The 12,177-nt window shown below is 52.5% G+C and overlaps 1 protein-coding gene across 4 annotated transcripts in view; it reads right to left on the minus strand.

Annotated features, from left to right (window-relative positions):
- The window catches only part of KIRREL3 (kirre like nephrin family adhesion molecule 3), a 360,456-nt gene that overhangs the window by 56,924 nt on the left and 291,355 nt on the right, over nt 1-12,177 (minus strand). The window lies entirely within an intron of this gene.

Below are 12,177 nucleotides of genomic sequence, written 5' to 3' on the forward strand. Positions count from 1 at the left end.
ACCCCCGGGCACTCCCTGCTCTGCTTTGATTTCCCTGTCACTCCTGCTCCTGGTCTGTGCTGCTCTCACACACAGGGGGCTGTGGGACCCCTCCCTCTGACACGGGGAGGCTCCTCAGCACCTCCCTCTGTGAAAGCAGGTCTTGCCAGGGGTGTCACAGAGACATTGGAGTTCTTGGCTCTCTCTGGAAGCACTGACAGCCCGTGTGGGGCTGCAGGTACAGGACGGGGCTTTGTCCCCCCTGGGCATTTTCACTGTGCTGGGAAGCATTTCATGCCAGAGACAGGGGGAGGTGGAAACAGGGAAGCAGATGAGGGGCACTTGAGCATGGTCTCCTCTTTTGGGACTAGCCTGGCATGTCTAAGGATCCCCAGCATGGGAAGAGATGGGAAATCCAGATGGAGAGAGGGACTGGGCTTTAATCCTGCCAAGAAGACCTTTCATCTCCACCACCCTGAGGGGTCTGCTCCAGCCAGGACCTGCTCTGGGGATGGAGAGCTCTGCACAGCTGTCAGTCCAGCTCTTCATGGAATCACAGAATTATCTAGCTTGGCAAAGATCTCTAAGATCATCGAGTCCAAAGTTAACCCAGCACTGCCAAGCCCACCACTAATCCATATCTCCAGGTGCCACATCTACATGGCATTTAAACCCCTCCAGGGATGGGTGGGGACTCCAGCCTGTTCCAAGCTGTGCTCTGCAGAAGTGAACCATGTGGTCTTACTGACCATCAGTGGGTGTTTCATCAGCAGATAAAAAGTTCCTGACTTAATAAGACAAATGAACTTTTACTTCTGCTCTGTGACACCCAAGTTCAACCCTCACTCCCTGGCTCTGTCACAGCATTCCCAGCCTCACAGATGCAATGCACTATTCCAAGGAAACAGCAGGGAACCTCCTGGCCCACCTGTTGCCCAAAGCTGCTGTGAACCCCCACGCTGAGAGCCCTTCAGGCCCAAATCACTACCCAAAGGTATTTAGCTCTTCCCAGCCACGTCCTTTGGGAAATCAAATGCTGGTCTTGCTACAGATCCATGCAGGGCCTGTTTGGGATTGGGAAGCCCTGAGGAATGTAAAAAACACAGTGGAAAGCCATCCCTGCTTCAGCCCCTCTTGCCCAGGCAGAACAGCTCGTGCTAGTAAAGGATTTAGGAAGAAATTTCTCAGAAGCGGGGGGCAAACCCTCCTACCTCCAGCATCCTTCCAGAGGGGATGCAGCAGGGGAAATGTGCCAATTTTCCACCAAAGTGGAGCTGGTTTTGTTCCAGGTTGGTGCTGCTCCCCCTTCCCAAGCTGAGCCACACAACATCCATACCACAGTCGGCCAAACCCTCCTCAAAGTCCCCAAGTCTGTCTCTGCTCCTGAACTGCCCCTGCCTTGTAGCTGGACAAGAAACACTTAAAAACTCCTCTCTGGCTCCTCCAGGGTGTGGGAGATGGGAGGGGATCACGTTCCCTGAGGATGCCCCAGCCCAGGACTGGGCACACCCTGCTGGGCACACACACACACACAGCCAAGAGCTGCCAGTAATGGGATTTTTCAGCTCAGTGGGTGGAACTCAAGGACTGGGGAAAAAAAAAAAGCTTTTTTACACGGATCCAAAATGTACATTTTTTTTCCTCAGGCTACAAGAGTGGAAAAAGGAGTGAAAATCTGTGGTTTGGGTTGGTTGAAACGTCTGTCAATGAAATACGAAAACGGGAACGATTCTGCTCCGTTCTGGTGTTTTAACTATTAAGGAAGGATTCATTTTAATTTCTTTTTTTAAAACACCCTTTCATTGGATGAGTTTATACTGCTGAAAAACAAGTCTGATATTTTTCAATAGTTCTTTTCCCCTCAGTGAAGCCATTAATTGAATTTGACCTCGGCTTGTAAAGTACTGAAAATTCATCTTGTGGAGCAGGGAAAAAAACCAACCCACAGGCCCTGCTCTGAAGAACTGGAATTTATGAAGGAACTTTTATGGTGGGATGTTTGATATTCCTGACTTTTTTCTGGTGTTCTTGCAGCAACATCACCCCTGCAACACAGTCCACCTGTCCCTTAGCTGCCCATGAGGGGATATCATGGGATAGGGGACAACACCATGCAGACAAACATGGAACCACTTGTCTGCCCAGTGACAAAAATCCTTGTTTTTTACTGTTTTGTTCCTGTTTCTCTCTACTGGAGCAGCAGCCAGATTTGGGGAGCTGTTTATGGCAATGAGGAGAGGAGGGGTCCTGGTTATGTCTTCCCAAGTAAGTGGTTATGAGTCCCAGTTCTCCACGTGGCCCTGAATTATTGATGTCTCCAGGCTCCCAGAGAGGGGATCTGGCTGGGGAGGAGGGTCTGATGAAGAGGAATCAGTGATGTCTCTCTAACTCCTGCAAAATGAAGGATGGATGTATTCCTTCCCCATTTCAACTCCAGCCTGGGAAAGGAGGAGGAGGAGGAGAAGAAGGAGGAGAAGAAGGAGGAGGAGGAGGAAGAGAAAAATGGAAGATAAAAAGGGGAGAAGAAGAAAGAAGCTGGTAGCACAGAGCCATGATCCATTATTCATCCACTGTGCTCCCAGGATTGGTTGTTATTATAAGGCACCACTACAGAATCCGGTCTCCTAATTTTTAATCACGTAGCTCTGGAAGCACCAGCCTTCCTGATTAAACCAGGGATATAAATAGGAAGACTTGTTTGGGGTTGCAAGGGGGGTTATTCCTGACAGCCATGCAAATGGAGTTAACCCATACATGCCTGGAAAGCTTAAAATGAAGGAGAAGGGATCCAGGATAGTTCAAGCCTACAAGAACAGGAACAGAGAACTGGATGGAAACGGCCCCGAGTTGCACCAGGGAAGGTTTAGATTGGATGTCAGGAAAAATTTCTTCACTGCAAAGATGGTAAAGTATTGGAATGGGCTGCCCAGGGCAGTGGTGGAGTCCCCATCCCTGGAGGGGTTCAAAAGCTGTGTGGATGTGGCACTTGGGGACACGGCAGTGCTGGGTTAATGGTGTGACTCGATGGTCCCGGAGGGCTTTTCCAACCTCAGTGATTCTGTGACATGGAGCTGTTTAAGGAATGGGAGTCCAGACAGATAATCCCCAAATGGATGTGTTTTAGAGGCCTTCAGGGGTGGGCAGTGAGACAGAAGGTTTCAGCACCTCAGCTGGAGAACTTGTCCCTCCCTTCTCTGCAGACAAAACTTTCCAAACAAACGATGACAAGGTGCTCCCCACCAAACCCCTCCTTTTCTGTCAAAACACAGGAACTGATGAATATTTTTAAACCAGTCTTGGACAGGTATTAATCCATTCTCCATAGCTGTGGGCTGCCTGGATGGGCAGGGACAGCTTGGGGTCTGCTCCTTGCCCTTTGGAAAAGTCCATCTTGCAGCACATCAGCATAAAGAAACTCAATTAAACGATGGTGCTCCTGGGCTGTGCATTCAGCAACTTTTTAAATGAGCTGTTAGAGGTTTTCCTGCACTCTGTCCCACCCTGCATGACTTCCCTGATTAATCAGTGAGTCCACACGGAATTCTCAGTGCTGGACTGACACCCCAGGCTAACACTGGCTCTGAGTGAGGAATGACATGGACGCCTTTAAATGCTCCCGGCAGCTGGACAATGATGTGGAAGGCAAACAGAACCTCAATTATTAAAAATATTTACTGAGATAACAGGATCCTCCAGCAGCCAGGTCCTGGAAGTGAAGGAAGCAAAAAGCCCTCCAGCCACCAGTACATTTTCCCTAATTAAGGCTGTTTTTCTGTTGTTGTTGTGGCTGGTACCTCCTCGCTGCCCGGTTTGTGGAACCAGCCTCCTCCTCTGGGCACCAACCTCTTCAACCCCAAACACTCCCTGCTGGGGAAGGGCCACCCAGCAGCTGGGCTGGAGAGGCAGGTGCTGAGGGGCCCCTGAGGATTGCCCTGAGCCAAATACCTGCCAGGAATGTTCAGCTGGGGTTAGACCCAGCACAAGTGTCCCCAGAGGAAGGAGATCCCTTGGATAAGGCACTGCTCAGCTTCAGGGCTTCCCTTCCCCACGGGGTCTGTGCCACTCAGGGCTCTGGGCTCATCTCACGTGGGTGTTAAATAAATAACAGTGACCAGAGGATGCTCTTGGGGATCACAGACACTGGAAGGTGCTTCCTGGCCCCAAGGCTAAAAGACTAAATCAGCTGGGGGGGTTCAGCCTGGAGCAGAGAAGGCTTCAGGGAGACCTGAGAGCCCCTTCCAGGGCCTAAAGGGGCTCCAGGAGAGCTGGAGAGGACCTGGGACAAGGGATGGAGGGACAGGACAAGGGGGAATGGCTTCCCACTGCCAGAGGGCAGGGAGAGATGGGATATTGGGAAGAAATTGTTCCCTGTGAGGGTGGGGAGGCCCTGGCCCAGGTTGCCCAGAGAAGCTGTGGCTGCCCCTGGATCCCTGGAAGTGTCCAAGGCCAGGTTGGACGGGGCTTGGAGCAACCTGGGCTAGTGGGAGGTGTCCCTGCCTATGAGATGAGCTTTAAGGATACTCCTACAACCCAATCCATTTTGGAATTCTGTGATTCTCTGACGAATGAAAAGCATTCTCAGCCTCCCCAGTGGTACCTGGTGGGGAGGCTGCCTCCCAGTGAGAACGTGAAGCCCCTCAGAGATGAAGGAGCCAAGCTGAACAAGGGCACCTTTGCTCCTGTATTTTGTCTGCACACTAAGGAAGGCAGGGGAAGCCCCAGGGAGCCAGCCTGGAGGGATTCAGTTGGCTCAGCCAACCCTCCTGTGCATCTGGGAGCTTTGCTCTGGTGCAGAGAAGTGTTTGTGTATTCAGACACGGCATCCAGCTTGTCAGAGAGGGATGTTCAGCTCTTGTAGACAAGTCAGGCTTATGAGGGCACCACAGAACACTTGCTGGGCGTGACTGCAGCTGGCACTGCCCTGACCCTCACTCAGCCGCTTGCTCTGGGGAAGACTTGGGAATACAAACCCTGCAAACAGGGGTTTCCTTTGCAAATCCCATCTCTGTTGCACGCTGGGGCACTGGGAGTGCAGGTTTGCTGGCTGGCAAGGTGCCTGGGATCAGAGCAGGATTCAACCCACAGCCTCTGGGCTCCTCACCTTCCCTGGAGGATCCTGAGCCTCTCAGCAACAGGATCTAGTGGTTGCCCCTCATGGCAGGGGGGCTGGACTAGATGGCCTTTAAAATTCCCTCCCAACCCAAAATATTCCATGAATCTGTGATCCTGTCCTAATCCAAAAGGGGGTCAACGTAGCAAGACTCGGGAGGGGGGGATGACTTTGACAGTGTTAATGAGATTCAGCAAAATGAAGAGTTAATTAGCTGTTCTATCATTTCTGTGCATCATTTGGGGTGGGAACATCCTCTTCTCCGTTTGATCAGTGCAGGGAACTGCCTCCTCTTCCCAGCCAGTGCCTGCTTTCCCCACCAGCCTTGGGGGTGTTTTGGAGGGGCCACTGGTGTTGCTCTGCACGATGCTCTTGAGATCCTGGGTGGGGTTTGGCCACACTCGTGGATGCTGAACTCAGGGGGGCTGATCAAAGGAAAGGAGCAGCTCTCCTGCCAGGTCAGATCAGCAGAGGTTGGCTTGTTTAATTGGCAAAATGAAGGCTGGGAGGCTGTGACTGGTTGCAGTGAAAGAACTGGGAGAAGGTGAAGGAAAAAGAAGGAAAATTTGGATGCTGGGGGAGAAAGAAGGTTCTCTGTTTCATCAAGTGTCTAGGAAAGCTTCCCCAGGGGAGGAAAAGGGGCCAGAACATAAAACTGTTTTTAGGACAGAGCTTGCTACACTGGATAAGAGAATCCCCTTACAAGGATTGTGTTTCTGGCAGAGTTTTCCAGCAGACTGCCCAGGGTCTTGCTGTATTATCAGCCCTGAAGGCTGCAAATTGTGAGGGCCTAAACCACTGCAGAGCAGCTTACAGCTCCAGGAGTGTTCAGCTTTTCATTTATCAGGCCTTTACACATTTAGGATTCCGATTTCCAGCAGCTCTTCAGAGCTAGGAAGGATATAAACAGGCTCTTAGGTTTTGTCCAACACTTAAAAGGCAGAGATTTCACTGTGTCTGAGTGTCCTCGTGGGCTGGGCTCCTCAGGGCAGCTCTGACTGGGGACTTGGGGCAGGGCTGTGGGGCTCAGGGGCCTGAGCTCTGGGGGAAACCTGACCCTGGATGGCAAATTCCCCTCCATTACCTTGCCATATATCCATTTAACTCTCCCCTTCCCGATGCAATTAGGGTTTCAGTCCTTTTCTTTGGCAGGTAAGGAAAAAGGGACAATACAGAGAGAGTGGTGTGAGTTTAAATGGGAGCAGTGAAGGGCTGAGAGTCCTGACTCCAGCTTGTAATATCCCCCCTTCCAAGCATGACCAACCAGATATTCTTTTCCATCCTACAGTTGAAACCTGGAGCCCGTTCCTGTCTGCAGAGGTGCAGCAGGATGAGGCTCAGCCCTTCTTTATCCTTATCTTTGTACCCTGGACTGTGCAAAAGAGAGTGGCCAGCAGGTCAAGGGAGAGGGTTCTGCATCTCTGCTCCACTCTGGGGAGATCCAAAGCTCAGTGCTGCACCCAGTGCTGGGCTCCTCAGTACAGAGAGGACGTGGAGCTGCTCCAAAGGCTGGAGCCCCTCTGCTCTGGAGCCAGGCTGGGAGAGCTGGGGGGGTTCACCTGGAGAAGAGAAGGCTCCAGGGAGACCTGAGAGCCCCTTCCAGGGCCTAAAGGGGCTCCAGGAGAGCTGGAGAGGGACTGGAGACAAGGGATGGAGGGACAGGACAAGGGGGAATGGCTTCCCACTGCCAGAGGGCAGGGTTAGATGGGATATTGGGAAGGAATTGTTCCCTGGGAGGGTGGGGAGGCCCTGACACAGAAGAAGAAGTGTGGCTGCCCCATCCTGGAAGTGTCCAAGGCCAGGTTGGACAGGGCTCGGAGCAACCTGGTCTAGTGGAAGGTGCCCATGGCAGAGGGCTTGGAATGAGATGGTCTTTAAGGTCCCTCCCAATCCAAAGCATTTTCCATAATTCTATTATTCTGCAAGGAAAACAGTTGGCAAAGCTCTTTGCATCCTTCCCAACATAAGGCAGGCTGAAAACAATCCAGCCTGTGTTGTCCATGGTCAATTCACAGAGGCCACACTGGCTCTGGGACAAGCTCTGGCATCACTTCCAAGCTCCCAGCCCCTCCCCGTGTGCTGCCAGCCCCTGGCCCTGCTGGGACTGGCGTGGGATGGAAGGCTGGTGGTTTGGAGAGTGCCTGTATGACTGGCACCCTTCCTGCAGCAATGCCATGCCAAGCCCTGGCAGGGTCACTGCTCTGGGAAGGGTGGCAGTGGGACGGGGCTCTTGGATGGGGATTACATGGTCTGTGCAGCACAGACAAGTCTTAACGAAGGGCTCCCGAGTCCTTGCTGGGTCAGGGAGGGACAGGAAAGGAGGGTGTCATGTCTACAGGTCCCTTTTGTCTCCTCTATGTCCTGCCCCCATCTTCCCCAGCCTGATGCTGCTCTGCTGCCTCATTCCTCCCCCCAGCTCAGCCCAGACAGCCTGAAAAATTTTGGGCAGCTGTGGGTGCCCTCAGAACAGTGCTGGCTGTGCTGCCGAGTGAAGGAGGAGAGGAAAGAGATGCAGGAGAACAGCACAGCCTGGGGAAAACACACTGAAAAATAAATCAAAGGGAACAAGGGGAGCCAGGGAGAAAAATAGTGATGAAAGTTTAAATAGTGCATCTCTTTCTCGGTCCTATTTGTCTTGTGGCACCTTCAGTGTGTGTGTGAGGGAGGGGGGCCGGGGGGCTGCTGCCTCCTCTCCATCCCAAGCACACCCAGTGGAACAACCTGTGTCCCTGTTTCCCTCCTGTCTCTGCAGCTGAGAGTGATGCATGGACCCTCCTCACACTGAGTAGTTCATGGGAAACAAACCACTAATATTCCCAACCCCCTCTTTTCTTCCTCTTTCCCCCCAATGTTTCATCTCTGTTTTCATCAAGCCGCTGAAAGTCCCACACGCTCCAGGTTTCTGGGGTCAACAGGATTGATTTTTCCAGTGGGATGGTGTCCTGCTGGAGAATGCAAACCCCTCACACCCAGAAATGCTTCCCAGAGATGGTTTTATCTCATTGCAGCAAAGCTCAGCTCCCCTTTCCCACTCACTGTCCTGGGGGAGCTGACCTCACCCCACTAAATCCCTCTCCAGGTCATATCGAGTAATATCTCTGGAAAACTCTTTGTTTTTTCATACTGAGGAGGGCTCTGGTCCCAGATTCTTGGCTAGAGGATGTTTCAAATATTCAGTTTTCACAATGGGTTGGAATTAAATCAAATTTCAAAATTCTGAAATCCTTTGTGAGACCGGGCTCTGGGCAGGATCCATTTTTGGAGAAAACATAAGGAGATCGGATATGGGATAAGTGAGCATTGGCATTCTACTGAAAAGCCTTTTATACAAGGGGAAAAAGAAGTTTTGGCAACCCCCTTCCAAGCTTTAATAAAGGGCCAGATGCTGTGGAGGCAGGTAGCTGGCTGGGTATGGTTTGTTTGCTTGGAATATTCTCCCTGCAAAGAGTAAAAAACTTAAAATTTCCCCTCCCACTTGAAAGAGCAACAGAACCCCAATGAATATGCTGCACCTGCCAGGTCCTTGTTTAATTCTCCCCATCAAGTCAGTGTTTTTGGATGGCTCATGTCAACAGCTACTGCCAAGCCCTAATTCAGGGCTGGGGGACTTGTGAGGGAGCTGTTTTGCTTTGCTGTGTCTGCCCTTAAACCAAGGGGTACTGCCCAGGTTTGAGAGAGATGGATGTGTGATCCAGGACAATCGTGATTAATGGCTCCAATGCTGCCTGTCAGGATGGAGGAAAGTCAGGGTAAAGCTTCCCAGAAGTGTTGGGAGGGACGGGATAGGAAAAGAGGAAAAATTACCAGCCCACCTGGCCTTGCTCCCACTGTCACGATCAAACTCATCAATGTGACTCCTGTCATCCCCCCCTCCTCAGCACAGGGAATTTTTGGGGGTAATGCTGAAACTAAACAGCCCAGCCCTGGGTTAACCTCCCCTGGAGGCAGCAGGGACCTGGTGGATCCAGTCCCTGAGCCCACAGGATCCAGGGAAGAGCCCGTGAGGCTGCAGAGAGATGCTCCAAGCACATCTCTCTTTGCTGCAGCCACAAATCACCTCCAACACCCTCCTGCAAAGAGAAATACAAAGCTAAAGGAAAAGGCTGTGGCAGATCCTGGCTCCCCTCCGCTGCAGGACACTCCTGAACCTTCTCCTGGAAGGGGGCATCTGCAGGAACATCATTATCTCCCCAATGTAGGCCAGCACCCCCTGCCTCCCCCTCCCCGTGTGCCGCTCCTGGGTGCAGAGTGACAGATCAGAGAGCTCAGGGAAAAAAAAAACTGAATTCATTATTTTTCCCGTATGTCAGATATTTTCAAATTGTTAAAAAAAAAAAGGGGGGGGGGAGAGAAAAAAAAAAGAGTAGGATTATTACTGTTCATTAAAAAAATAGGAAAAGAAAGGGAAAAAAGGAGCAAATCCCCTGAGCTGGCTCCCTCCTCCTGGGGGGAGCTGCTCTTAGATCTCCTCTCTTGCAGGATGGGGTGGGAGAAATCCTGCCTGTCTCCTACCAGGAGGTACCATGGAAATTCAGGATGCAGAGCACAGCTGGATGACACAGGAGATTGGGACTTGGGTTGTTAAGGTTTGGGGCTTGATCATCTGGATCCATCCTGAGGATGCAAATGCCTGGAGCTCATTAGCCAACACCTCTTCTGTTAATTAGCCATGGTGTGTAGGATCCTAACAGTCCCTTCCAGGCCCAGGAGCCCCAGCACAGCTGAATCCTGCATTTCCCATGGGATGGGCTTTGCTGGGAGCCTGGCACACCAACCCACGGGGAAGGGAAGGAGCTGGGAGGGAAGGACTCATCCTCTCCCCTGGCACGGAGAGCAAGGAGGGCATCACTTCCCACTGCTCAGCACCAGGGGAACTGCCCATCCCATCCTCCCTCCAGGGCAACCAGTCCCAGTGGCTCTGCCCCCTCCTCTCCAGGGGCATTTCCCAGCCTGGCCAGCTGGGATGTGCTCACCTGGGATGCCAGAGAGGTGCCCTGCCTGCTCCTGCCCATGCCAGGCACTCTGCCACTGGATGGAGACATCACAGACGTGCCTTGTCATGCCCAGACTGCACTTTGAAGAGGTTTTTTTTTTCTACTTTGGGTCTGAAAGGATTGATTTATTTTTTTTTTAAGGTGAAAGGCTGATTTTTCTTTTTTTTTTCCTCCTTCCCTTAAAGGCCACAGTTTTATCATGTGCTCCCCCTCAAACCATGTCCCCACTCCAAAGCAGTGGTTATTGCTGCTTTTCCCAGCTCCAGCCCAGGGCTGGAGAAGGAAGCAGAAAACCTGGATCTGGCTGCTGGGATGTGTCGCTGAGGAAACTGGGAATGGGAAAGGGGTGAGAAAAGACAAGACTTTATGTCGAGCTGGGAAAAACCCCCCTGACATTTCCTGTGCCTGGGATGTGAAATGTCACTGCCATTTCATGGAAGAGGCAGGCCTTTGGGTTTGTAGAATTCCAGAATGGTTTGGGTTGGAAGGGACCTTAATAATCATCTCATTCCAATCCCCTGCCATGGGCAGGGACACCTTCCACCAGCCCAGGTTGCTCCGAGCCCTGTCCAACCTGGCCTTGGACACTTCCAGGGATCCAGGGGCAGCCACAGCTTCCCTGGGCAACCTGTGCCAGGGTCTCACCACCCTGCCAGGGAAGGATCTGTTGCTGTGGTTTCTCCATCCCCAGCTGTTTGCACAGCAGGAGGATCAAACCGAGGGAAAGGATGAAGTTGTTTCACCCCCCTCACTCCGGGTCTCTCAGAAGGGTGCTGGGCTGGATTTTAGCCTGCTGCCTGTGCTGCTCTCCATGGACATGTTGGGATGGACCCACCAGCACTGGGAAAGCTCCTGTCTCCCCTCTGCAGCAATGAGAAGATCTCCTGACCCAGCCATCTGTACTTGGGCACAGACACTTGTTCCAGGCACTGAGCACCCGATGCCAGCACAGGCTGAGTTTGGAGGGGTGGAGAGGCTTCCAAGGCCTCAGAGCATGGCTGTGATGGACACGGGCTAATATGGGATGAGATGAGGATGTGGAGGATGTGGGGTGCTGCCCACAGCTCATCTCTGTGCTGTGGCTGTTGGAAACATAAGTACAACCATGCTGGATCTATCCCTGTCCAGCAGCTTTTCCAGGCCATGGCAGTGAGGCCCTGGCACAGGTTGCCCAGAGAAACTGTGGCTGCACCATCCCTGGATGTTCCAGGCCAGGTTGGACAGGGCTTGGAGCAACCTGGGACAGTGGATGGTCTTTAAGGTCCCTTCCAGTCTGTGATTCTGTGAATACATTCATTTGTAGGTCTCCAACTGGGAGTCCTTGGAGATTCCTCTTTCCTAGGCAGGAATGGGCTGTGCATCGCGTTGAGTGATGCTCTTCCCAGCCTTCCTTCAGGAGACATTCCCACTCAGATCCCTGGCTGAGCTGCTGTGGAGGAATTGAGGGCAGTTCACACCAGGGAGAGCCACTGGGGAGATGGAAATTCGGGGGCACCGAGATGGGGACGGCGCAGGCAGGGCTGGGCTGGGAGAGGGGAGCTTTGATCTGGGTACCAGCCAAACCCTCCTGGGGGTAAGAAACCATCAGAAATAATGAATGAAGGCCTTGGAAAGAGACTAATCCTGTGCCACGTCCCAGATCTGTCAGCACTTTGCTTCCCTCCCCTCTCCCCAGTACTTGGCTGTGCAAGGAGCTGGACTCAGCCCCTCTGGAGTATCAGGCACGGGGGCTCTGGCAGGTTAAGAACACTTCTTGTCCAACATGAATGTCCAAAGCCTCTCAGGCAGCCTCTCACACCCCAAATTCTCTCACTGCTGTGCCAGAGAAGGTCCCACAGGACTCCTGGGCGTGCCATGCCAACCAGCTCCCCATGGAAAAGTGTGACTGCAGCCACCCCCCCGCTCTGGCAAAGGAGGAACAACCCCCAGGTACATTTTAAGTGCTGTGCACAGCATTTAAAAATCAAACAGACCGTCACACAGATGGCATCATGCAAGGACAGGTCCCAGGTGGGGCTCTCTGACCCCGGGGACGTGTCCCTGAGCTGCAGAGGTCACGGGCCCTGCAGACCTTCAGCCAGGGCAGCAGTGGGG

This window comes from Pipra filicauda, unplaced genomic scaffold (assembly GCF_003945595.2).
Source record: "Pipra filicauda isolate LSUMZ 115617 unplaced genomic scaffold, ASM394559v2 scaffold370_size807399_pilon, whole genome shotgun sequence".
Taxonomy (NCBI): Eukaryota; Metazoa; Chordata; class Aves; order Passeriformes; family Pipridae; genus Pipra; species Pipra filicauda.